The following is a 27,942-nucleotide window of genomic DNA, read 5'->3' on the forward strand; positions in this document are numbered from 1 at the left end:
GGTCTTCTGAAGCAGCTTTTTCAATATTGTAATACCGGGCGAGCGACTTAAAATCAAATCTAATCAGCTCGAAATGCAGTTATTTTAGCTTTAGCGTCCCGTTTAACACTGCTATTACTAATAGTCTATTTTTGTCGGTTGTAAACTGTTCCTGCTACAGTGCGATATAGTTTCGTTCTTTACGATCATGTTTATCCTAAAATACAGTATTCCATCGAGGAAAGGGCTGCTATCGAGGAAGCGTTGGATCCTTTCAAGAGAAACGTAAAATATTTTCGCAAAGTTTTCGAACGTCAGTATCCCTCGTTAAAGAGTAGTGCACGATTCGGTTAAAAAACGGCGCACAACGGAGTCCGTTTCAAACTCAAAACCAAATAGGCGACCTTTCGTCAGGACTCCGTAGGCCACAGCCCGTATTCAAAAAAGAATATCTGCCGGTCCGAAAAAAATCTATAGGGTAAATTATCGCATCAAGATTGTGTAAAATACACATCTTGTCGTAAGATTCTTCACGACTTAAATCGAAACCTTATCGTGTAAAAACTAAGCAAAACAGACTAACCGAAACGTCTTAATTTTTAAGGGGGTCATAAAAGGAGTAAACTTGACGGGTTCTTATGATTTTCACCTGAAAACTCGAATAAAGCAGGTCCCAATATTGTATCTCCAATAGATTTTACTATAACCACCGTAAAACAGAAAAATTCAGTGACGAAAATCACGTTTTTTTAGGTTCAATAATTTTGTTAAACGACTGAAAAATGCGTAAATTTTAAGAAAACGTGTAGAGAACTTAATTTTGAGAAAATAGATGAAATGAAGTCTACGAAAAACAAAAACAAATATCAACTTTTATTATTAAAAACAAAACGGAACAAATTTTAACAGAAAGCAACGAATGAATTTATGAAAATTAAGAACACATTTTTAGTGTGTTAAATTTAGATCGCAAACAACAAATTGATTTGTAGAATTTAATAATCTTCGTGAGAGTAGTACACTTTGCAGCACTCGTATTTCATCTGAACCCCGACCGTTACAAGCCGATGAAAAGAAAAAAATTCAAGTAGTACAGTTTAGTTTCAAAACGAGCACGGGAAGAATTTCTACGCTACTCGATATTCTACATAGTTTACTAAAAGTTATAATAGTGTGATATTTTAAAATAAACTGAAGTTTTTTTGGAAAAAGGTTCATCAGAGTATATAATTTTAAATTATACTTCTTTTATTTAAGTATATGCCTTGTTGGATATTTATGTCATCCATTGATCTCTCATCTAAAACCAATTCCTTCATCTCTTCTTCAATCACCCGAAACCTATCTTCCCTTTTGGTTCATATTCCTTAATAATTTTTAGAATTCAGTCTGCATCCATTGTTCTTATGTATAGAGCTGTTGTTATTTATAATCATTAATTTTAGCATTTAAAATAAAAAAGTTCAGTACTTGCTTGTATACTCATTACACCTTCTGTTCAACTTTGGATATTCTACAACCGCTTTCAAGAACCTCATCTCTCTGTTTTACAGTGTTTGCCTGTGAGCCGATCTTATTGTCCATGTCTTGGACAATAAACAACCTGGAACTGACGTTACCTGATAAATTTCAGGAGGATTTCTCATCTTATTTTATTTTTAAGCATGTTTCACTGCGCTATTCATTCTGTTGACTCGTTCGGTCTTATTGTTTATTTTAACCTTACTGTGATAAGATTTGTTACATCCAAGAAAGTTAAAACAGTTGACGTACTCAATAGAATAATCATCAATTACAATCTTTGATCTAGGGGTCATTGCTCTTGTAAAAGCCAAAACTTTGCTCTTTGTCACTGAAAATGTAAATTAAAATCTTAAAAAAAAACATTACAAATTACCAGTTTGCAGACCTGACATGACATGACAACAGTATTGTTATACGAACTACTATGCTATTGTTGAAGTTAATAGACTGTTGAATAACAGTCATAGATGAAATTTAATTTTCTATTTTTTTTATCCATTTATATCTGTTATTTGTGTTATCTATTGTTATTTATTATTATTTTTTATTGTTATTTATTTATTATTATCTATTGTTATTTTTATTATTTGTTATTTGTTATCTATGAGATGCTCTACTTTATGTAGAGCATCTCGGGAATTTTACTGAGTCTCATTCACCTAACCCTAGAAAAGCTTTTGTTAAAAAACAAGAAAATTTCATTGTACCCTAAACCAAAATAGACAAAGGATATCCTGTTAATTGATTTGCCCCATCTCCCAGTGATCAATTTTAACTACATATTGGAAACCTCCTTTTTGTTAAAAAAATTATTTTGTGAATAACCCCTTCCAGTGAATTGTTTTTATTTAGTAGCGATCAATCATTTTATTGGTTTAAGGTAAATTAATATTTCAGCAGTAATCTATTGAAAATTAGTGCGACTGATTTAAAGGAAATTCATTTTATTATTATAGTCATTAATCAAATTGATGTTAACAACTGAAAACAGTTATTTCCATTCTAACACTTGTGTGAGCTTTATGTCAGTCTTGTCACAATGTGTTAAATTTGTTAATTAATAAATAGATAGTTTTTGCTATTTCTAAACATAGTTTCTAAAAAGTTTAGCTTTATTAGCAACAAATCCTTCTTTTTTTAATGTACTTGTAATTTAAAACTTTTTAAATGCAGGAAAAGTTTACATTTTATAGCTTTTGTTTTGAACTGTTAATTAGATTTCTGTCTTAAGTTAACTTGTTTATCATTCCTTTTTATTACAATATTATAACTTTTATGTTAGTTATTCTTATCTTTCTTATATACTTTCAACCTCTCTTAATGCCACCTTTTTGTCTCTTTTCTTCACCTTTTTTTGTCATAATATCTCATTACATTCCTTGGAGTTGCAGAATATTCAGCCAAATTTTATTCTCTCCCCTCTTCGTTGGCATCTCCTTATCTTCTCTTATCTCTTTACTTCTCTTTCCACATATTCTATTCAGGTTTTTTTTAAATCCATTCTTTGCCTCTCTTTGTTCACTATTCATCCAGTCTCTTCTTCAGTATTCATTTTGACATACTCGTATCATTCATTCCTTTCATACGATCATATAATCTAAGTTGTCTGTTTTCTAAGAAGTCCACCACTGGGTTCTGCTTTAGTTATCTTCTTATGCTAACAATCATGTTGATGCGATCTTGTTATGTCTTTCAATCAATTCTTAGATATTGGAGCTCTGTTCTTATTAATTAGTTGTCTTTAACACAAGTTTCTGCTCCATTCTTGGTAGGGAGGAGGCATCAACTATTCTCTTCCCTCTTTATTGGTGTTTCCTTATCTTCTCTTACCTCTTTACTTCTCTTTCCATATATCCCATTCAAGAATTTTTTAAATTCATTATTTGCCTCAACATATTTATATCACCAGTGCTTTACATTTGTTAAAGCATATTACACTTTAATACAATGGTGATATAATACATATTAACATCTTTAATACTTCGAATTTGGTGCCTGCCTCCATGTGGTTTGGCTGGATAGTTCTTTTTGTAGAGAAAAAAAGGCCAAGAGAGTGAACTAAAATGGAATTCCTCCGGTAACTGGTAGTGCCGGTCGTATAGCTGATGCCAGAATTGTACAACTTCTAACTGTCGTCCTTTTTCAGGAGTTCTAAACTTCTGTGCAGTTACGAAACAATAAAAATGGAAAGTTCATTTTTGAAGAATACTACCAAAGGTGGTTCTAATCCGTCATGTCTTAAGAATGTGTGACCGGCCATCTTGGATTATGCGGGGTCAGATACAAAAAAGTCTTGTTTAAGACTTGAGATGTGTTTTGTTCATTAGAGTTCTTAGTTAGTAGTACATCGATGTGAATGTTGCTGTTGGCATTCATATTGGTGGCATCCTGGCCTAGGTTAAGACTGGAAGCTGTCATAACCGAGGTATTAAAAATGACCCCCAGTAAAAGCCCATAAGGGCTAGGTACGGAGGAGGTGGTGTGGCGACTGTAACTGTCACATGGAGGGTGTTGGTCTGTACTAGTTCAGGATGTCCCTCTTAATTTAAATATGGAAAAGAAGCTTTAGTGATTTCAAATAAAGTAATTACTTTAAAAACAAGAAAACTAATGACAATTTATATGTATTTTTTTGTTATGAAAGAGTGGGAATCAAAAATTATGTTCATTAGCCCGATGGAAAGTTGGTAGCGTATGAAAAGACCCTGTTCCTGACCGGGATTCAAATCCAGGACCTCCTCATGAAATGCCGAGAAGGGTATTTTTTCAGAACACTGTATGGAACTTCATTTGATATTAACAAAACCTCTGTTAATTAGATGAGCTCCTTAAGGTTCATATTATATTAATTTTATTTTATTTGGATCTATTGCTAAGAGATCAGTTAGATCAATTTTTAATTGTCACTCAAAAATATCAACGTTTTATGAAACCGAACTAGTGTTCTTGGTGGTGATGTATAAAAACCAGCTTAAGCATAAGTTTGGCTATTAAGGCTTTACCCTTTAAAATACTACTCTTTATTTAACTGGCATTGATTGATAAGGTCATTAGTCGCTGACTAATTAATTCCAACAACGTGCAGTGGAACTGCACCTAGCATTGTGTTTAACTTTGATTATCTACACACACTAGTTTCGTAAACATAACTTGGTTACTAGTATTTCACCATCTACATTCAGTTACTATTGCTATAAACAGCAGATAGATAAACTGCTCTTTATCATCTTACCTGTTTTCTGTTTCTTGTATCTTTTAACATTATACTGTCGCATGTTCATGGCTCGATCAGGATATTGAGAAATTAACAATTTGAGAATGTTTATATAATTACAATTTATTAGTTTAACAGTATAGAATAAAATAAGACCAATCAACAATAACAAACATTAATAATAAAAATAATGACAACTGTCAGTAATTGTAATAAACAATGATTACATACAAAATAGAATTTAAAGTAAGATCAGGATTTTTTTGCAGGTAGTTAATATTAAAAACCAGAATTCAGCCCATTGACAAAAGACATTATCATGACCGCTAATATTTACACCTCTAACAACTGGTTTTGTATTACTATGAAGATAATATTAGCCCAAAGTTCTTTCATTCAAATACCTTTCCTGTTCACAATTAAAATTACCCTAATAATTTATAAATGAGTTCAATACTTTATCTCTTTCACTAATTTTCTATAGTCACTCACCGAACAACCTCCTGCGGCCTCCTACTGTCCTCACGGAATGCTTGAGATGTCACTTCACATGGTCAAATATGCACAATCTCACTTCTTCACTGACTTGTGTAATAACTCCTCCCTTTTTCAAAACTGAACTCACCTTGCCTTCCCTGGAGTATTTATACTCTTATCCTCTTTACTTACAGAACCAGACCCAAGTTGAAGCATGATAGTGATTTTCAGAGACATTTTCCCATACATTCCCACCCTGGTCTGGTATTTCTTCTCGTGGAACAACATCTGTGGTAGGTGTGTTGTTGGGCGGTATTAAAAAGAACTATTGTTCTTTGTTGTTTGTTTGTTGTAAATGGACCTGTTAGCTTTAGAAAAAGGATCCCTTTTAGTCCCCTTCTGGATTCCTTCCATTATATTTTCTACTACTTTCTTGTTAATTGGCAGGAATCTTTACTCAGGTCTGTTATACCGGACTTTATTGGAAATACCGGAATTTATTTTACTAGTATTGTTATAATTATGTAATACATTTTTTTATTTTTCAGGTTTTACATATGCATATCGCAAGTGAAAAGAAAAGTTGCCATTGACTACATCAGGATCGCCATTACAGTTACGATGTAAAACATTTTTATCCATTACATTTGTTGTTCCTAGAGAACGTGATTGCCATGAAATATATACAACTCTACAACAGTTGTTTCAACCAGGTATTGTTATTATATTTATCATTATTATGTCTACCTTTGAGGTGAAGTGATAGCAACTCTACCTTTCTTCCAGAATATGCTTGGTTTTTTCTTCCTAATCATATGTAGCACTTTCATGTGCTACTGAATTCATTTTTTTTTTTTTGTCTTCAGTCATTTGACTGGTTTGATGCAGCTCTCCAAGATTCCCTATCTAGTACTAATCGTTTCATTTCAGTATAACCTCTACATCCTACATCCCTAACAATTTGTTTTACAGTTTCCAAACGTGGCCTGCCTACACAATTTTTTCCTTCTACCTGTCCTTCTAATATTAAAGCGACTATTCCAGGATGCCTTAGTATGTGACCTATAAGTCTGTCTCTTCTTTTAACTATATTTTTCCAAATGCTTCTTTCTTCATCTATTTGCCGCAATATTTCTTCATTTGTCACTTTATCCACCCATCTGATTTTTAACATTCTCCTACAGCACTGCATTTCAAAAGCTTCTAATCTTTTCTTCTCATCAGATACTCCGATCGTCCAAGTTTCACTTCCATATAAAGTGACACTCCAAACATATACTTTCAAAAATCTTTTCCTGACATTTAAATTAATTTTTGATGTAAACAAATTATATTTCTTACTGAAGGCTCGTTTGGCTTGTGCTATTCGGCATTTTATATCGCTCCTGCTTCATCCATCTTTAGTAATTCTACTTCCCAAATAACAAAATTTGTCTACCTCCATAATCTTTTCTCCTCCTATTTTCACATTCAGTGGTCCATCTGTGTTATTTCTACTACATTTCATTACTTTTGTTTTGTTCTTGTTTTTTTTCATGCGATAGTTCTTGCGTAGGACTTCATTTATGCCGTTCATTGTTTCTTCTAAATCCTTTTTACTCTCAGCTAGAATTACTATATCATCAGCAAATCGTAGCATCTTTATCTTTTCACCTTGTACTGTTACTCCGAATCTAAATTGTTCTTTAAAATCATTAACTCCTAGTTCCATGTAAAGATTAAAAAGTAACGGAGATAGGGAACATCCTTGTCGGACTTCCTTTCTTATTACGGCTTCTTTCTTATGTTCTTCAATTATTACTGTTGCTGTTTGGTTCCTGTACATGTTAGCAATTGTTCTTCTATCTCTGTATTTGAACCCTAATTTTTTTAAAATGCTGAACATTTTATTCCTGTCTACGTTATCGAATGCCTTTTCTAGGTCTATAAACGCCAAGTATGTCGGTTTGTTTTTCTTTAATCTTCCTTCTACTATTAATCTGAGGCCTAAAATTGCTTCCCTTGTCCCTATACTTTTCCTGAAACCAAATTGGTCTTCTAACACTTCTTCCACTCTCTCAATTCTTCTGTATAGAATTCTAGTTAAGATTTTTGATGCATGGCTAGTTACACTAATTGTTCTGTATTCTTCACATTTGTCTGCCCCTGCTTTCTTTGGTATCATGACTATAACACATATTGGGGTCAATATCGCCATGGGAGTAAATAGTTTTTTGGGGTCGGTTTTCTCAAAATTTTACTAACATTACCCCATTTCATATTGAACTCGGTACATATGTACATGCTTATTTTACAATTTTAAATAAAGTTTTTGCCTCAAAATTCACCTCCTTTCCCCCCAAAAAACTAAAAAGCTATCTTTCTATTTATCGTATATTTTTTAACAGTTTTTTTAGGAAGAAATAAAATTATTTTTATATCTTCCTTGACATAGTAGTAGTACAAGTGACCTCCCAAAAAATACTTTGGTGGCAATGTGGGGGTGGTGGGCCCCCGATCAAATTTTAAAAATATCGATTTTTTGAATTTTGTAATGCTTTATTTGGTCTATTTAAAATTTTAACGCTATTAAAAGTTTAAGTAATAAGCTTTTACAGTATTAGAATAAAGTTTTATTTCAATTCAATCCGACACCCAAAAAATAAATCTTAGGTAACATTTTATCGACCGTATATTTTTTAGTGTAATTTTTTTTAGTTTCTTTCATTTAACAAAGAAACTAGAAAAATCAAAAAAATTGCTTGGAAGATGATTTTTATGGAGGCGATTAGAGGGAAATTTTGGAGGAGGGGATTTTTTGAATTTAAAAAATTTATTTAAACACACGATAATTTTACAGTAAACCATCATAAATATCCAAGCCGAAAAAATAAATTTTAGTTAACTTTTTTGACGTATCATTATTTTTCCACCGTATGAAAATAATTAATGCCAGGAAAATATCGAAAACTTTTTTGCCGGCTGTTAAGTAATTTATAACCGATACGTTATAAATTTTACGAGCGGGAGTGAGTCGGTTGATATAGACAGTAAAAAAATAAATCGTTTCAACTGATTTATGAAGGTTAACATTACCTTTTTTTGAATTCACGCGTGCCAGTGTAGAAACGACGCATTTTACTTACGACATTAGATCTCGTGTAAAAGAAAGAATAGAAATAAAATGATGTACGAGTGAATTCGGTTTAGAGAAAGAAAATTAAAGAACGAATGAACGACCGAAAGAAAAGACGAAGAGAAAGGAAGGAGGGCTAATTAATAATTTTTGTTGTAGAATTGCGGTGCGACTGTGGGAACAAATATCGGAGTACAACCGGAGAAATACAAACAACTAACAAGCACTGTTCCGTTACGAGACGGGGGCGATTAACGTGAAACTATTGTCCGATACTTATTTGCATCTACACCTATTATCATCGTCATCCTTACCATCAACGCTTTACTATTTTATTACCGTCTTTGATTGCGACCTGTTACCCTGGGAAAAACTGAATAACAAATCTACAAAATAGTACTGTTTTTGTACAAATTCTAGATCTTACGTCTATCGCATCAAACTGTCCAGCGGATATTTTTTATTCTTCCATTTGTATTATTCGTTTTTTAATACGATGTCAAAATTCTCTTAAAAAAGTATTTTTTATTTTTTTTTTAATACACTAGCAGTTAAAGTTCATATCAAAGTAACTTAGATGGGATGAGGTGCTGATAAAATAAACTTCATTTTTTATTAGTTTACAGATTTAAACCGATAGAATCTCTTTATTTATTTGGATAAAGAACCCGGTTGCCTTCTGAGCTATATTGCCGGTCAGAACTGTACATATACCGATATAAATATATAACGCAAAATAATTAGTTTTATAATTTTTTGGTATTGAATTTTTCTAGGCAACAGAATTCAGTTTTTGGTTACTGATAATTTTCTTGTCCCCCCTGACTTCAGTTTGTCTTAGAACAGGGTAGAGGTATAATATAAGATTACGATATGTTATTTAGAAGGTTGCAGATGAGTAAATTAATATTTACCGTTTTCCAAACAACAGCCGATTAATATTGTTTATATTAGCATAAAAAATGCGTGTAACAATGACATAAATACTCGTACAAAAGGAACCTGCGAATGATATTTTAAGTGTAAGTGAATTTACTTTTGTTTTAAAAAATAATTTTTTTCCATAAATCTTTTTTTTATATTAAAAAAAACCGTTCTAATTTAGAAGAAAAAATAAACACTAGGTAGCTTACTACACTTGTAATAATTTTGCGTAGCGTACTTATTTACCCTTAGTTCGGAGGGGTTACAGTCCTTGATAGTTTTTTTGTATCCTTCCATACAAAAAAAAAAGCTGAAAAAATTTTGTAATAAATAAAATGTGAAAATTAAACTAACCTTTATCCACATGTTATCTAACTTAAAGAGTTCCTACATAATCATATAAATATGTACGTTTATATAAAAAATTATAATTCTTTGTTTTTTAAAAAAGAAGCAGAATAATAGGCATTACATAACCAGAAATAGGGGTGATTCGCTCGGTTACACCTTGTTATATAGATGAGAGGTAGGAGTAAGAGCAACTTAAAACCGGGTTACTGCCTTTTGGACGACACCTTATGTATATTTTCCTTTAACTAAAAACAGCAGCAAAAATGTTAATATCTTCAACATTTTTGTTCTCATTTTTCTATTACCGGGTACATTTATTTTACTGCTACTGCAGTCGGTCGGTGTATAAATAAATAATAACAAATATGACTTATATGATACTAAGCGGGTTTATTGTACGATTTCAGATATATATAAATATATATTAAATATAATCGACGTAAATATTAAAATAATGCGTTAGTTGAGATTTTAAAATTTTACGGTCAGAATATCATCGAAGCTTCTTATTATAAAATCAATCGATCAAAATCAAATAGTCGATTATTAAAACTATTTTTTGTAAAATGTAGGTATTTCATTCAAGGACATCGTATCGAATTCTAAGAATATAATACCGGCAAAAAAGCGATTAAATAATTTTTGAATAGAAAGGTCTCCGAGGATCGAAGTAAGGTCTTTACGGTGTAAGTAAATACGTTGTGATCGATAGATCGGTGTATGTTGTATTATTGTACCGGATCGACTATATAAACTGTGTGCGTACACGATATTGAAAGCAAGTTAACAATTTACAACAGCGTATCAATAAAGAGTCAAACTGACAAGAAGGCTGGTAAATCTTACTAAATGAAAGCGGGCGCGAACGTGTTGTTTGTTACAGAGGAAATGACCTAAAAAGACCTGTCCATCCGACCTTGATGTCTGTCTGTGTCCTTACATCGCACCGTCCGATCTGTTTACTTCAGAGACCTTACCGTACGTGTCCTTTTTATTATTATTTTTTCGTTCCTAGTTTATAATTTCTGGCTCTAAATTCTTGGAATTGTGTGAAATTAATTTTACTTGTATACCTGGTTTCTTATTTACATTTCTATTATCAGTTTGTTAGATTTAAAATTAAACTTTTTGCAAATAATTTACGGTGAATAAAAACGAAGGAAAATTTATTTCACTATAATAATAATAATAATAATTATACAAAATGATAGTAATAATGAAAACTGCATTTAGTTTTTTTGTACATTTTTTAAATTATTTGTAATTGCGGTATGTATACCTTAATTGAAGAAAGTAGATAGCCTAGCAATGTGGTATAAAATTTATTATATGAACGGAAGGGATGATAAAAGTGTTGTGATGTGTAACATTTTGGTTTATATTATGTTAATATTTCTAATAATAGGCTTCGAAACAAAATAGATAGAACAATAAAAAAAAGGCAAAATTAACGTGAGTTATTTGTTTAGAAAGTTTTAACTCTTTAAACAAACAATTTTCTGATTAATTAAATATTTTAATCGATAAAATATTTTAATAAAATTTGCTTTAAATAAACCGGATGTTTTATGCGCATATTATTTTATTTACGTAGAAGACAAAATATCGATTTTAAATAGCGATTTTACAGGAGAGAAATTTGATATTTCTCATTTTTTATTTGCTAATTTTCAACCGATGTTTAAACGGTTTTTTTTAATGATTTTACTGTTAAGTGATTTTTAAACTATACAGAAAATTTGTATTTATATTTAAAAAAATTATCAATTTATTCGATAGTTTTTAAAGCGTTAATGAAAATATCCGCAATATCTAAAAAACCAGATACATTTTAAAATATGTCTTTAATTAAAATAACAAAATTTAAAAGCACGCTAACCTTAGTAGAAATGAAAATCTTAAAAAAAATATATCGCTTAGACTATAAAGATCGAGCAGCAATCTGTTGAATAAATCAAGATACATATTTTTTCTTGTACTACCGAAGCTCTTTCCAAGAAACAACAACCTCTCGAGCAGTTTCATCACTATACCGACAAAAGATAGTGCGACCTGTTGATATTTCTGAAATGACATTATACTTACCGACGGATAAAATTACGTTTACGTAATTTTTTAATTAATTATTAAATACGTTTTTATGAAGAAAAAGATATACTTTTTTAAAAGTTACGTCGCTATCTTCTAACCGAGCTTTTAAAATGTACCTGTTCAGTATGAAGAAATTTAGCAAAACTACGTGTACAGTAGTAACATTAAAGTAGCGACATAAACTGCGCAATAGTAATTATTCAGTAAACTTTCAAATTAACTTGTAAACATTTTAATGAAAAAAGATATATTATTTTAATAGCCGACCGATTTCGTTAATTTCTATTTTTCTATTTCTTTACATTATTTTGTTTTTAATGGCGCACATTATTTAACAACCTAAAATGAAATTGCCGGCTTCCGTGGGGCGAGCGGTAGCGCTTTGCCTTTATTACGGAGGTTCCAGATTTGAATCCCAGTAAGGAATGGCGTTTTTCATACGCTACAAAATTCCATTTCTATATCCCACGCACAAGCTTTAAACTTATTGCCGGTATTATCAAGTAAAAAAGAAAAGAAAAGTGATGAACGCTGCGATTACACTATGTAACCGATATACATTAGTTTCAATAAAAATAAAAACCGGTACCCTTGAAATATTTTAATAATGTTTTGATCTAATGATGGAAAGAGTAAATCGTAAGAACGATCAAAGTACGGTAGCCTGGGACGAGTGAGGAAATTACAGTGCGATTTAAGATGAGCGAGCGGCCTTGAGTTTAGCCCTAAGCACCTCAGCCTAAAGGACTTTTCTTAGTTCACCTAACTTCCTTATTATTTTAATTCCTTAACAAAACTCAAAACTGAATTATGAAGTACGTAAAAATAACCAAAAAATTTGTTTTTTCGAGTTTGGTCCATCTCACAGTTCAGTAGAAATGCCAAAATCACATATATTAGCAAAATCTTTAATTTTAAAAATAATTAATTTAAACGATTTTAAAAATTATTAGTATACATACTATACAGACAATTAGTTACGGAATTAATAACTTTCCTAATAGAAGTAGGCTGTAGTCTAAGAGAATACGTAGGAAGATATTATAATAAGTAGAAATGATAAAGAAAAATGAAAGTTTAATGTTGTTTGCTATTATATTTTTGTGTTGCGTATACTGTAGTACGGTATGTTGTAATAATATCTAACAAAATTTAAAAGGAAACTACAACCGGCTAGGACACTCTGAGGTGCTACTTTCCGTATTCTAAAAATAAATGACAGCCCTTGAGAAGAGAGAACCAAAAGAAATATTGGAAATTGTGTGCCGAGTTCTACAGTGAATCTGCTGAAAATGAATCTGGAACTAGACTTTCTTGTACAATATCTGATGTATAAAGGGTACATTGTTTTTAGAGGGAACTTCTATTGTTGGTGTAGGTGTGTTTGATGTGCTAACGCAATAGTACTATCGTATTAAGATTTTGAAGTTAAAATACGTAATTAAATAATGAAAAAAATGTTAAGTCAACGATATTCATTTAGCATTGTTACGAACATACCGCTTTATCTGATAACTAGCGTATGTAATTATCGGTAAAAATGTCGGTTGTTCGAATTGTTGTTAATAACGGTTGAAATTAAATAATCCTCGTGCTTATGACTAATGATAATTAATAATAGTAATTCAAGATAATTATTAAGCTTATTTCTACAAATTGACGTCTATGTTTGATGGATATCAGAATTGAAGAATAATGTGTCTCGAGTATAAATAATCTATTGATGGTATTATGACTATAAGTTAATAATATCTTTATTTTGTTACATCATGTGGTTTTCACTTTTTTTAATAACTCATTGACCATATTCTTCGCTCGTTAAAATACACGTGTAGGGTATTACGAAGTCAAATTGTAAATAAAACTGGAAAATGTTATCTTATTATGTAAAATTAGAATCTTTTTTTTTTTTTGTAAAATACTTTACAAAACGGATAAACTTTATCGTAATATTTTTATTTAATTTATTAAAATTTAAGTGATTAATTATTATTTTAAATAAAATGTAATAAATATAAAAGAATCGACAAATCTTGATTTAATTTAATTATTTCGAACGTCTATATAAGAAATGTCTTTATAAGAAAACGTTATATTAACGTGTTACTCGCACAGCAATACTCATACGTACGCACACACACATGTACACATGTTTACGGTTGTATTTGAATTGTACAACGCTTGTTCAGTACTGTCTGACGGTAGCCAATCAGAGCGAAGAAAGCCACCTGCGTTTGTTAACCCCCGTCCCTCCCTCACCCCTCAGCGCATTAGTTAGACTGACAGAAGTTTTTACTTATGCCTCATCCCAAAAAAATTAAATAAAAAAAGATTTACCTCTAAAATTCCTCTTAGCTAAAGTCCTCTGTCACTGTATAAACTATACAATTTTATAAATTATGTTATTGTATTATTTTATCATTAAAATAATCATTTTATCATTTAATAATTATATCATTTTAATCATATTTTATAATCATATTTTAATCATTTTATATCATTTTAATTTTTATCATTTTAATAATTATTTTATCATTTTATTTTTTTTTATTTATTTTATTAAAGCATTTGTTACTATAAGAAATTTGTTTTATTAAATTTATTTATCATTAATCATTTCGCTTTAATCAACTGATTTTCTTTAAAAATCTAGCACAAATGAAGTATTACAATAAATAAAAAAATACCTTCAAAACTAGAATGATCTAATATACCGGTGATACAGATGGGGTTGATGAAGCTTTCTATTATTTAATCAAATCTAATGTTCAATCGTGTGTAATGTCTTTATCAGTAATGCAAGATTTCGCACGCGCGCACACACACACACACACACACACACACACACACACACACACACCACCACCGCGCAAATGAAATCTGTTACTCTATAATTACAAATTTTGCTTTTTAATTTTTATTAAAATACCAGTAGACCCGGTAATGCTTTGCTATTGCTATATATATATATATATATATATATATATATATATATATATATATATAGAGAGAGAGAGAGAGAGAGAGAGAGAGAATTTGATACACAATTGAAAATTTGATAAAAAAATTAAAAATCTGAACTTCACAAATTTTACCTTTCACTTATTCTCCTTCCCCTTTTCCCTTTCCAACTTCTCCCTTTCGCTCTTCTCCCTCATCGCTCACCCAGTTTCCTTTTTAGCCTTTCCCGTTTTCCCCTTTTATCTTTCCACCTTTTCCCCGTTTTCCATTTTCCCCTTTTTCCCGCGGTCGGTCCATTCGTTTTTTGGTCTTTAGCGGACACACATACGAATAAGCCTTTTATATATATATAGAATAAAAAAGTTTATTTGTTTGTTTGTTTGTTTCGTAAATATGTCGATACCGGCCCCACCTAGCGGGTACAGTTTTTAAAAAATATTTCTTTTCACGTAACTAATATTCATATTCTGAATACAAACCAAATTGGTCCATAAATATAATTTTTCTAAATATCTTGAACACAGCGCTACCTAGCGGGTCCAAACTAATTCAGAAACCTTCCCTGGCATGCGTCCAACCGTTCCCTAAAGTTTCATGCTATCGGATGAACGGTTTAGAAAGGCCTAAGAGACATACAGACAGACAAACATTCATTTATATATATATATATATATATATATATATATATATAGATTACTTACTTAATAAATTTCTTAACAAATGTTACAACCCTCAATATCGATGAACTTAGCCTTAAGTTCATCGGCATTGATTTCTGTCGAACGTTCGCCTGAACGTTCGACAGAAATCAATGCCGTTGACAACAATGTGCAAAACGTTGCCGTCAAAGTTCTTGCGACTGACGCAAATTCAGGTGACACTCAGTATCATCGCTTGGAACATTTTTTACAAATATAAAACATATATTACAAAAATATAGTATATATCCCCAACGACAAATGTTTTCTAGCGATTCATCTCAAAGCTACCACCAAAAATTTTAATAAATAATAATTACCTCTAAAAGTTTTTTTCTCTATTTTCTTTTTATATGATAGATTTTAATCATTATGTAATTATTTCAACGAATATTACGCTACTGGCTTTTTTCATCTACAATACTAACCGGTCACTACACCGAATACTTCCCGTCTAGCCCTACTGCGTTCATTATCCTTCTTGTGACAAATAACAATCAAAGTCTCTTCAATTTTTAAAACGTCACTGTATTGTAATCTCTGCAGAGCAACAGTTTGGTCAGTACAGGATTCAAAACTTTTAATAATTTGAAGTATACGGGTTTCAAAAAAGTCGGTTTCCATCTTAAAAATAGTAGTTATAATCGGTTACCTGTCCTCCGTACGGGTAAAAAAATATTTACTAATATTTGAGATATTTCCATGCGAGAAACTTGCAAACTTATGGACGGAAGGGCAAGAAAACAGGGCAATAAACAATATGCGACTGTATTTCGTTTAAAATTCTCTTCCGCTTCAACTTCAATCTTCAAATCGATTACACCAGTCTTTACGGATTCATTTTGACGCGAACAGTCGATCACATATAAAGGATATTTGGTTTTGTAATCGGAAAACGTGTACGGCGAATCTATATTTTTATAATATGATTTTTGAAAATTAATAAACATTCTATACATCATCGCTTGGTTCACTGGTAAATCTTCATACGGATATTTATTCGAATTGATCATTACACAAATATTTTTAACGTTACACGAATCGAATTCTGACGCGTCCTTCATGGCTTTGTCTTTCCTACAATAACATAGCGCGGTTTATCTATTTGCGACAACGTTGTCACATTCTATATAAAAGAATTCGTTTGAGGAACCGCCGTATTTTCCTGAAGGTCCTACTCTCTGAACGCCATACGCACATCCTTATTTTGATCTCTTATTTTAGCTAGTTCCAATTCATATTCGGGTGCCACCTTGAGGTACGGGACATCCCACACGATGTCTGTTAATTCTATCTTAGATTTGTGGTCGGGAACCGTAGCGCGTATCGCGTAATACGTCTCAACACCGATTCTTGTCTGTTGTTTATGATTATTTTTTTATAGTCTTCAGCGAAACCCAACAGCATCGATAACGGTATGCGTAAATTGAAATTACCATTTTCATCTAAATCGACTTTATTTTTTCCAAAAATACATCCCGCTATTTCGGCAGATGTCAACGTAGAATTTGTCACTGAAAGAGCATTTTTCATAACAGTTGTCACGCCTACATTTCTCACCGAAGCTACTTCTTGCGCGTTAATAAGATATCGTATATCCTGGAATAAGAAGGCCGCACCAAAATGAACTAATTCTGAAGTAGTAGATTTTTTCCGTCCGTTCCGGCGAGTTTGCCGAATCAAATAACTTTCACCTGGAACGGTATACGCGTCCGGTTGATTTATTGGGATTTTAATCTCCTTTTCGATTTTATTCGCTAAGGATGATTGTGAATTGATTATATGTTAGGGACTCATCTGAACGGCGCTATCTTATTAACTGTTAAATAATTCATCTCTATAGAAAAAGTTTAATTTTTTATTTCAATAACGTAAAGGTACTTTTAAGTTTCCCTTCGACGATTTCAAAACCTAAAGATTTTAATTTTTTAACCCTTTCTTCGGTCAATTTGTAACGGTTTCTAACATCAATTTCATCATCACTTTCAAGTACTAGCGGCATATCTATCTAAAATAACAAAAATAAAAATAAAATTACAATATTCTATTCAGAAACTCCGATGGGTCCTTGATTCTTTCAAAACCAACATGATGTTTACTCGTTCGCCGCGCAAATTTAATAAATTATCATTTTCATCGGTCAACGATATAACTAAATTGTAAATTGCTCTCACATCTACCGGTAGAAATTCAGTATAAGGAGGATATTGTTCAATCTTATCGCCCGGATCTACACTCAGCGGAAACTCATATAAAATGCGGTCTTGATTTTCATTTCTATAACTGCCCGAAATAATGTTACATTTCTCACGTACTACATTCACGGAAGCGATATTTATTATTTCATCCGAAAGATGCGTCGCATTCGCTTTGAGAATTCTCGGCCCATAGCCCAACAGCCTGCCGATACTGCAATCTGTATCCGAAAAGTCTATCCCTATCCATACGGTGCTTTTAATTTCACACTGTAACGTATTTGGGTTTGCTTGCAATATGATTGTTTTATTAATTTTATTCATTTTATTCTGTATATAGTTACTGATATCTTCAATTTCATAACTACCTGTTGGTATTGTTATGTATGCTTTTTTGTCAACACATAATTATTATTTTCATCTTTTATGTCATCCTTTTCCAAAGCGAAACAAAATTTATTATTTTTGTTTTCCTCGACGTGTGTTGGCGGTCATCTACCATTTGAGACCCGATTCGTATTGGCCTTTTGAAAGGTCGATCGGAGGAAAAAATGATTTTTAATCATCGAACTGTTACCATCACTTGATAATAGACGCAACATATCTTTTTACAAAAAATAAAAAACAAAAAACGTATAATTTATTCGGATAAAAATTCTAAACATAATCGACCGCAAATCACATCATCGTCGGTTTGATATCTATTGTAATTTGTACGTTACGTTGGAGTTCCTGAAATAATTCATCAGTTCTGGAGGCGGATGCGCATCGCCTATGCTATCAAAATAATCTACATTTTTATCGATTTTTCGGAAACAAACCCAATGCGTACCCGCGGCCCTTTGAGGCGTCTAAATTCACTATCGAGCATTCATTTTTCCAAATCTTTTTCGGTAAAGCGTCCGACATAAAAAACACCGCGGATCGTTTCGCGATCGTACAAAGCACGATTTGGTATTGAATTGATTATTTTTTTGCTTAGCCGTACCGCCGCATTTCTTCAATCTCAATCGATTGCCAAATTTGGATTTAAGTTTCATCGCGTTAGTTACTGCGTAGGCGGCCGCTCTTTCAGTCAAACTGCTATCCGGCGCGAGCACACGTTTCCACGCCCGTTCGGCAAGCGCTTTATCGGCTTGAGATCTTGTTTTATTATCTGAATATTTCGAATAAGCTATATCGCGCAGTTTACACGCCTCATCTAATTTATTTATGCCTCTATCACCACGCTTCAACCTCTTATCCAAGTTCGTGCCAGGATTGCAATAATTGTAACCTGGAATATGAGCTTCAAACGGTAATAAATCTACAGCCTTATTGATTACTGACTCGATTATACCGCGTCCGCCTTTTTTCTTGGAAATATTTTTCTTCTTCACCTTCATATCTCTATATATAAAAAAATTATTTTTTCATTCAAATACATTATTCATCATGTCGAACCAAATTTATTTTTACGCCATCATTATTGTTTTTGTAGCTTCCGAAATTAAATTATTAATTTAAATATTTTGATTTATAATAATTATTCACCTGTGATTGTAAAAAAAATTACGATAAATAATAATTCAATAATAGTAATAAAAAAAAATTATCAGCAGTTATGAATGAAATAAAAATTTATGTACTTTTCATTTTTAAAAAAAATGTGTATATGTAATTTAGTAAGCGTACGAGGAAGTCATGTGGTGCTCAGATCAGATTTTTTGTAAGATATTTGGTATTTCGCATAACTCGAAAACGATTAACCGTTGGATGTTGAAATTTTGGTTTGGATTTAGGACTGCTGTACTATCTAGTTGTGCACCTCCCATTTTTATATCAATCGACCGGGACCAAAAGTAGCCAAAAAATCCAATTTTTTTGGATTTTGGGCTTTTCTTAACTGCAGTAATAAGCTTTCATTGAAATATTTTCAACTAATATATATTAGGGTGTGGCTGCCGACAAATGAAATACATTATGAAAATTTTAGAGGATAATCACCAACGGAATACAAAAAATGCAAAAAAAACTGTCGCAGTAAGTACGTCAGAAAGGGGGATTTCCGGTTTTAGTTAAGAATTAATTATAAAGGATGTTCCGCTGGTGTAATGATTTTTGAAAAATAATATTGCTTTCAGTGTTGTGTCCTAGTAAAAGCTAGTTACTTTTATACGGATTATAATCCTAGACAGTGGATACCGGTGAACATTTGTGATTGGGATTCAATTGACTCTGAAATTCCGGGTTTGAATACCGGTCAGGCATGGCATTTTAACACACGCTACAAATCATTCATCTCATCCTCTGAAGCAATACTTAACAGTGGAGCCGGAGATTAAACAAAAAACAAAAATTCAATTGACCACAAATCTCAGGAATGGTCGGCCTGAGTATTCAATATGACATCTCATTTACATGTCATAGATAATACTGCGAGATACTAAGTATTGTTCCAATAAATATATTATACTTGTATATTTATGTTTCGGTTCTTCCTCAATTTTACATAATTGTTGAGTTTGACGGCATCAATTGCTTAATACTGCTACTTGTCATCAACCTGTTTTGATACTATTACGTATAATTTACGTGGTTTTGGAGCTATGTTCACAAAAAATAAAATTATAAAATTATCTCAAAACGATTAAAATTTCAAAACTGATTTTTTTTTTTTGTTGACACCCCCCTTTCTTCATACCAGATCAAATTTTGGATTATTGTGAAATTAAAATATTATAGCGATAGTGCTTGGAAAAATTTGATTTTGGCTTTTTTTTTTGTCTTCAGTCATTTTACTGGTTTGATGTAGCTCTCCAAGATTCCGTATCTAGTGTTAGTCGTTTCATTTCGTTATACCCTCTACATCCTACATTCCGAACAATTTGTTTTACATATTCCAAATGTGGCCTGCCTAGACAATTGTTTCCTTCTACCTGTCCCTCCAATATTAAAGCGACTATTCCAGGATGCCTTAATATGTGGCCTATATTCAGTCTCTTCTTTTAGCTATATTTTTCCAAATGCTTCTTTCTTCATCAATTTGCCGCAACACCTCATCATTTGTCACTTTATCCATCCATTTGATTTTTAACATTCTCCTAAGCACCGCATTTCAAAAGTTTCTAATAATATCTTCTCAGATACTCCGATCGTCCAAGTTTCACTTCCATGTAAAGCTACGCTTCAAACATATACTTTCAAAAATCTGTTCCTGATGTTTAAATTAATTTTTGATGTAAACGTATTATATTTCTGACTGAAGGCTCGTTTCGCCTGTGATGTACTGCATTTTATATCACTCCTCGTCCGTTTTTAGTAATTCTACTTCCCAAATAACAAAATTCTTCGTTACATTTTTTTTTCTTCGTATTTCTTCGTTATTTTTTCATCTTCGTTACATTTTGTTACTTTCGTTTTGTTCTTGTTTATTTTCATGCGGTAGTTCTTGCGTAGGACTTCATCCATGCCGTTCATTGTTTCTTCTAAATCCTTTTTACTCTCGGCTAGAATTACTATATCATCAGCAAATCGTATCATCTTTATCTTTTCACCTTGTACTGTTACTCCAAATCTAAATTGCCCTTTCATTAACAGCTAGTTTCATGTAAAGATTAAAAAGTAACTAGGATAGGTAACAGGATGTTACCTATCCTAATAAAAAAGGGAGTCCGACAAGGATTGTCGGACTCCCTTTTTTATTACGGCTTCTTTCTTATGTTCTTCAATTATTACTGTTGCTGTTTGGTTCCTGTAAAGGTTAGCAATCGTTCTTCTATCTCTGTATTTGAACCCTAATTTTTTTTTTAAATGATGAACATTTTATTCCAGTCTACGTTATCGAAAGCCTTTTCTAGGTCTATAAATGCCAAGTATGTTGGTTTGTTTTTCTTTAAACAAACAGTTTTTGGTTCAAATATATATTTTGAATATGAATCGTACAAAATTATTTCGCGCTACGTATTGCTCACAGAAATCTAATTCTGGCTTTCTATATAACAAGTTACCTTTCAAATTACTACGTGAAAACCTTGAAAATCTTTGAAAACGTATCCAAAAACCAATTTTGTTTCCTCTAACTCCGGTTTCTGATAACCGATTCATTTGAAATTCATTAGGGATGTATTTTCAAGAGGTTTACATCTCCCCCATCAATTTTCTTCAAAATCGGTTAAAATTTTCGTCCGGTAGAGCGGGTGAAAAAATCTTTTAAATGTATATATATGTATATAAACGTTGCAGAATCGTTTTCAGGAGACACCAAATCGTACAGAAAAGTTTGTTTCCCTCCTTCTCCCAGCGACATGCTCTTAGAAAATCTGACCAGTAGCAATAGTGATTTCTATAAATTCTTGGTAAATCCGCTACTTTCAAGTTCTCCATATTAGGGTTTGTAATAGTAGATGCGGGATGCGTTTTTCCATTATTATACAATCGTTAGTGGTAAAGCAAAAATTAATAAATGTACTAATTAGTATAAAAACACATAACCGAAAACATTAAATTGTAATTAAAAAAAAAAAAAAAATTAATTCCAAGATACTTTTTTGATATGTGTAGATTAATAAATGCACGTATTAAATTAATAATATATTCAAGGATACGTATACACGCTACAATTTGTTTCCAGGCGAACAGTTTTTGTATAAAAATACGGTAGCATTTTTATAAAAATCAATTTTTACAACCATTAGTCGCCTCAATTAGTTGGCTCAAAAAAGCCAAGTCTTTTGATCTGTTGCTCTCTCACTCTCTCTCTCTATCTCTCTCTCTCTCTCTCTCTCTCTCTCTCTCTCTCTCTCTCTCTCTCTCTCTCTCTCACACACGCACACACACACACACACACACACACACACACAAGGCAGCTGAAGTATAGTTGTTAATTTTACTTTTATAAGTACAGAAAAAAACATCTTATCCTATTGTCAAGAGTATAGAATAAAATCTGTGTTGTTTTGATGGTAATATTTAAAACAAAAAATGCCGTTTAGTTAATGTTCAAGGACAAAAATGAGTACGTGCTATAACAAATAAAATACATACCACTACAGCTTACAATAAAAAACATATAGAAAGAGTGGAGAGGGTAAAATGAGAAACGAATAAGTGGGAGACAGACGTGACTCAATAGACAGACACGCGTTTTATCTTTTTAACTGTTTTACAGTAGCAAATGTTCAGCTTTGTAAGGAAGAAATAAATCAATCTCGTTTTATATTATTTTAAAAGTTAGCGTACACGAGTACATGTATTATTAAATAAATTAAAAACTGTACCATTACAATAAAAAAAAGGTTATCAGTAAATCAAATAAATATTTACGCACGGATTTAACTTATCTTTCAACAGCCGACTGCTAAAACCATATTAAGCGAATTTGAATTTTTCGAATTTCTTCAACACAAATGTTTTAATAAAATGTATTTTATGAATAATATATTCTAAGGTATTCAATTAAAATAAAAATAAAAAAATATATGTCTAGAAAATAATTTATAACCAAATACATTTTAATTGATCAAATAATACCGTTTTCAGTCTTAGAGAACATAAAATATTCTATTTATTAAATTTTCTTTCTTACTTTTCCTAATTAAAAATATAATTATCGGTGTATAAAACGAAAGTTCAGTTCTGTAAATTACTATTCAAAAAACAAATTTGTTAATTTTCAACTAGATTAGCAATTCTGATAACGAATGTTTTTATTAAATAATATTTTAATGCAGGTAAAAAATAAATAAAATCATATTGAAATTAGATTCTAATTCTTATTTTAAAGTATATATTTAAAATTCAAATTTATATTTTAAACAGGGGGGTTTCAGTCACGAGGGGGTTGTTAGTGCGAGTAAACAATTGTAACACTCATTCAGAAACACCGAAAAGTAATTAAGTTCTTTATGAATTCTTTTAAACTCGTACCAAATCCCTCAAACGAGTCGCTCGAGTCTGAGCGAGTAAACTCCTCTAATATCACCGACCGATCAGACACACAGAAAAGTAAGAAAGTTGTTTGTAAATCTTATAACGTCGTGCCGATTAAGAGACATCTCAAAGTCTCGTCAAATCGCTTACCTTTATGCGTGTCGTTTGTATAACTGAAGAATTTTCTAGAAAGGAAAAACCACACAGTCTAGGACATTATTTTAAAGTGAGGAACATTTGATTTATTTTATTGTATACAACATAGTTTTTTTTTTTTAATATATCGGTTTAAAGTTAAATATTTATTTTTTTATTTATTGCTTGATGAAAACTAAATTAAAATTTCAACATGGTTTTTAATAGCTCATTGCTAGAATTTATACGATCCACTTTTTTAAATGAAATCTCGTTTTTAAATTTAAAATCTATTCTATTTAAATAATAAACTTCCAATTTACAAAATCTGTTCTATTCAAAAAAAAAAGGGTGATTTGATTTTTTTTTTTTTTGATGTGATACATCAATATGGAGAAATTTTTGTATAAAAATAATTGATCAATTTTATGTATGAACTAAAATGAATTTTATAAAGGAAAGGAATATAAAATGTCTTTCATGTTTTCTATAATTTTATAGGAATTGCCTAATTTTTATATTACATCTAAGATACATTAGTTGTATAAATAGTAAATATAATTTATGTATATTGAACAGATCTGTTTTTTCTTTTGGCTACCATTAATGGCCTACTGAAAATAAGTACAAATATCTTTATATAATGAATATCTTACAGGAAGTATCTTAATTTTACTGTTTTATGGATTGAATACTTTTATTATTCCTGAAATAGGAAATATTTTTTTAAAAACTGTATTAAAAGAGAAAAATGTATTTTAATTAGTTTTGAATTAGGAAAACAACAGTAATGTGCAGTTCTATATCGTATTTAAAGTACACTCATTCTTTTTTAGTTAGTATACTTTATTTACATTTTATTTTACACAGTAAAAAAAGGTAAATAAGTTTAGAAATTCTAGTAACTGATCATGAACATCAGATCCAGTGGAATGTTGCCTAATGTAGCCCTTGAGTACGTGGGTGTCTTGATTCATTTGGTTAATGAATTATTTGGAATTATTGCTACATAAAATTAATCACAGTTGAAGTTTTAATATCACATAATTTGTTATTTTATCTTTCTTTTCAGATTATAATAATTGTGTTTCCCCGCTAGAAAAATCAGAATCTTTTTTTAAGCAAAATTGTTAAACCAAATCTTACTGATGAACCACACATTGTCAGATCTACATCATTCAATTTCTTTCTCCTGTGATTCTCTAGAAAATTCTAGAAATAAAAGCCTATTATCACTTGTACTAATATTTTTCATTATTGTAGATATATTCATTTATTTCCCAAGATTTTATAACTCTAAGAAATTATCTTGGTTGTCATGGGTTATATGACCACTGCTATAAATATATGTCCATGTTCGGTTATGAAATAACCAAATAAATATACATATATATTTATTATAACATCCACCAAACTTAGCCTACACTTGTTTTGCTCGCTAACCTTGACTAGCAAGTGAAGCGAGTGTAGGCTAAGTTAGGTTAGATTATATTTCTACTTAACCCAGGAGACCTATTATCTTTTATTTTAATTAATTTTAATAAATTTATTAATTAATTTTAATTAAAGATAATTTCAAATTTATTTTTGTTCCTTATGTTACTAGTTTTTCCTGTATGTCAGTTAACCGTTATTCATTTCTGGGTCTCTCAATTGTAATCTGATATGAAATCTTTTGTAAAGGTGTTTTATTGCGTAATTAATATATATATATATATGTGTGTGTGTGTAAATGATCCTGTGTTAAATATTTTGCCTAAATTTATTTTATTTTTTTCAGTTCACTAATAAATATCACCAGAATATATAATACACAATTATATTGAAATCTAAATCAAACTTGTTCTAATCCATTTTTGATATTTTGGTTTGATCCATTGCCATCTTTAGTGAATTATCCACCTGCACACAAATTTTGGAATACTGTATCAAAAAAGTTTAATTATATTTTTTAATTATTTTCAAGCAAGTGCACATTTTATATTTATTTGTGATTTTATAGGTGATTAGGTTGAAAGAAGAGATAAGCACATATTTTTTTTAATTACTAATTTTTCATTTTTCTAGTGTTTTTTTTTCCTAAATGAATTTTAGTTTACGTTATAATATATTTTTTAGGTAATTATTAACTTTGATAGATAAGGTTTTTAGTGGTTAAAGTACGGATGTTCTATACCTCCCTTGTCATTAGATGCATACCATATAGCTAGCTAATTATTTTAAATAAAATTGTCATTGAAATCATTTATAATTTTTCACTCTACTTTTCTTTTCCATTATTTTATTGAATTTATTTCATTATGTAGCCAATTGTGAAAATCTCTTTAAAATTCATAGAGGAAGAGACCTACAACTCCAGTTTATACTCATTGCTTTAAGCAAGTAGTCAAAATGAACATGTATTGTAAGAGTTCCATTTATTTTCATATCATTAAATTTTTTATTGTCAACAACATGAATACATTCTACATACTTTAAAATAAGTTCTGTTTCTAATGAAATTATAAAATAGTGTGATAAAATATGAAAATTCTTCAAAATTATTCAGAATTAAAAAAGCTGGCTTTGAAAATATTGAAACGTTTTCATTCAAAGGATGTTTCATAATACTACAAGCGTAGTATTATGAATACTACACTTGGGAAACACTTAAATTTTGTTCTTTATATGAATTCTCAGTTTTTTTAATGCATTGTAGATAATAGGATTAAAAAAAAATATTAATAAGTACTATTTTCCTAATCTTTTAATTAAATATTTAACTCTAACCTCTTTGGAAAGACATAAATGTTTTTACTTGATATTTCATATACATATTATATTTACGTGCTTTTGTTTGCTCATATGTAGTCATTTTAATATTATACATACAATAATTTTGTATACATACAATTGCATATACTTTTTATGTAGCTTAGAAATATATTGACTGCTTTATCATAAAAAAATTGTTTTACTAATATTAAATTAGTTAACCTATAATAGTTCGTTCATTCATCAAATTGATGGGCATTTTATGTATATCATTCATTCTGCTCTTTTAAAATATTTATGTTTAAGTGTAGTATAAATTTTTAGTGTACTTTGGTGGATAAGTTATGTCTTGTGGCCATCATATCATGTCTTCTTGATTGCGGTACGCTTGTAATGGCTTGATTGTATGAATGTATAAATGTGTGTGGTACGTCTTAGTACCTGCTAGGTGTTCTATTTTTCTGAATGTTTTTCTCTTTAGGTATTTGTGGTGATCAGCAGTGTGTGTGTGGATGATGTTTGCTTGTGGAGATCGAATGTGTGTGCTTACCCCCCTTCAGAAGTAATGCTTTATTAGTGGTTTCCCAGGAGGTGGGATAGCCAGGGGTGGAGGTACAGTCGATAGTGCGCAGGAATACATATGCATTTTCTTTAACAGCTTGTGGAATCTGTTAGCGAGTCTGACACTGCTTCGGCGCCTGTAAATGGGGTTCTTCCACCTCAAAAAGTGAATTTAAATGGATTATCAAGTGTTAACTTAGAAATGCATCTTCAAAGAGGTTAAATTAAAATATAATTGATTTTAAGGAAAAGGACAATAATTATTTATTATTAAATGTTTTAACTACTTATCTACTAATACTACTAATACTTATCTACTTATGTTTTAACTACTTATGTTTTAAGATTATCTACTTATAAACAAATTTAAGGATACAACATTTCATCAAATTCTTTTAGCTTCCATTTAAAAAGAGCTTCTTTCTTACCGTAAATATTTAAAAAATACATGGCATTAAAGAAATTATTTTTATTTAAATCAAATATAATTCTAAATAAACAGTATTTGTAAGTATACTGGTCTCCTGCATAGAAACATCAAAGAACTATACGGTATATTGGTGAGGAATCATTTTTTAGTTTTATATCTTAAGGCGCTTTACTATTATCACTGATAAATTTTACAGGAATATTAAAACTAAAAATATGTTTTAGTCTTCTAGGGCACACGGCCTAGTCTTGTCTGTTGGTGCCTAATCATTTTCCCAATTCATGTAAAATTAAAATCGAGTTCCTTCTCTTTTATTATGCGAGATTAAAATTTTTCATTTAATCATGCTGTCGCCTGATATTAATCATTCTTCCTTTTTCCTGTTTAGCCTCTGGGAATCACTGTCAGGCATTACTTCAGAGGATGATATGTATGAGTGTTAAGTGAAGTGCAGTCTTGTACAGTCTCAGGTCGACCGATCCTGAGATGTGTGGTTAATTGAAACCCAACCGCTAAAGACCACCGGTATCCACAATCTAGTATTCAAATCCGTATAAAAGTAACGGCCTTTACTAGGATTCAAACGCTGGAACTCTCGACTTCAAAATCAGCTGATTTGTGAA

The 27,942-nt window shown here is 30.9% G+C and overlaps 1 protein-coding gene across 2 annotated transcripts in view; it reads left to right on the forward strand.

The window, feature by feature from the left end:
* Window positions 1-27,942, forward strand: part of LOC142333775 (uncharacterized) — a 164,302-nt gene that overhangs the window by 18,879 nt on the left and 117,481 nt on the right. For both annotated transcript variants that reach the window (XM_075381289.1, XM_075381290.1), the window contains one exon: window positions 5,743-5,907. The gene's annotated coding sequence lies outside the window, so the exon portion shown is untranslated. The remainder of the gene's footprint in view (window positions 1-5,742; window positions 5,908-27,942) is intronic.

Source organism: Lycorma delicatula, chromosome 13 (genome assembly GCF_047948215.1).
Source record: "Lycorma delicatula isolate Av1 chromosome 13, ASM4794821v1, whole genome shotgun sequence".
Lineage (NCBI taxonomy): Eukaryota > Metazoa > Arthropoda > Insecta > Hemiptera > Fulgoridae > Lycorma > Lycorma delicatula.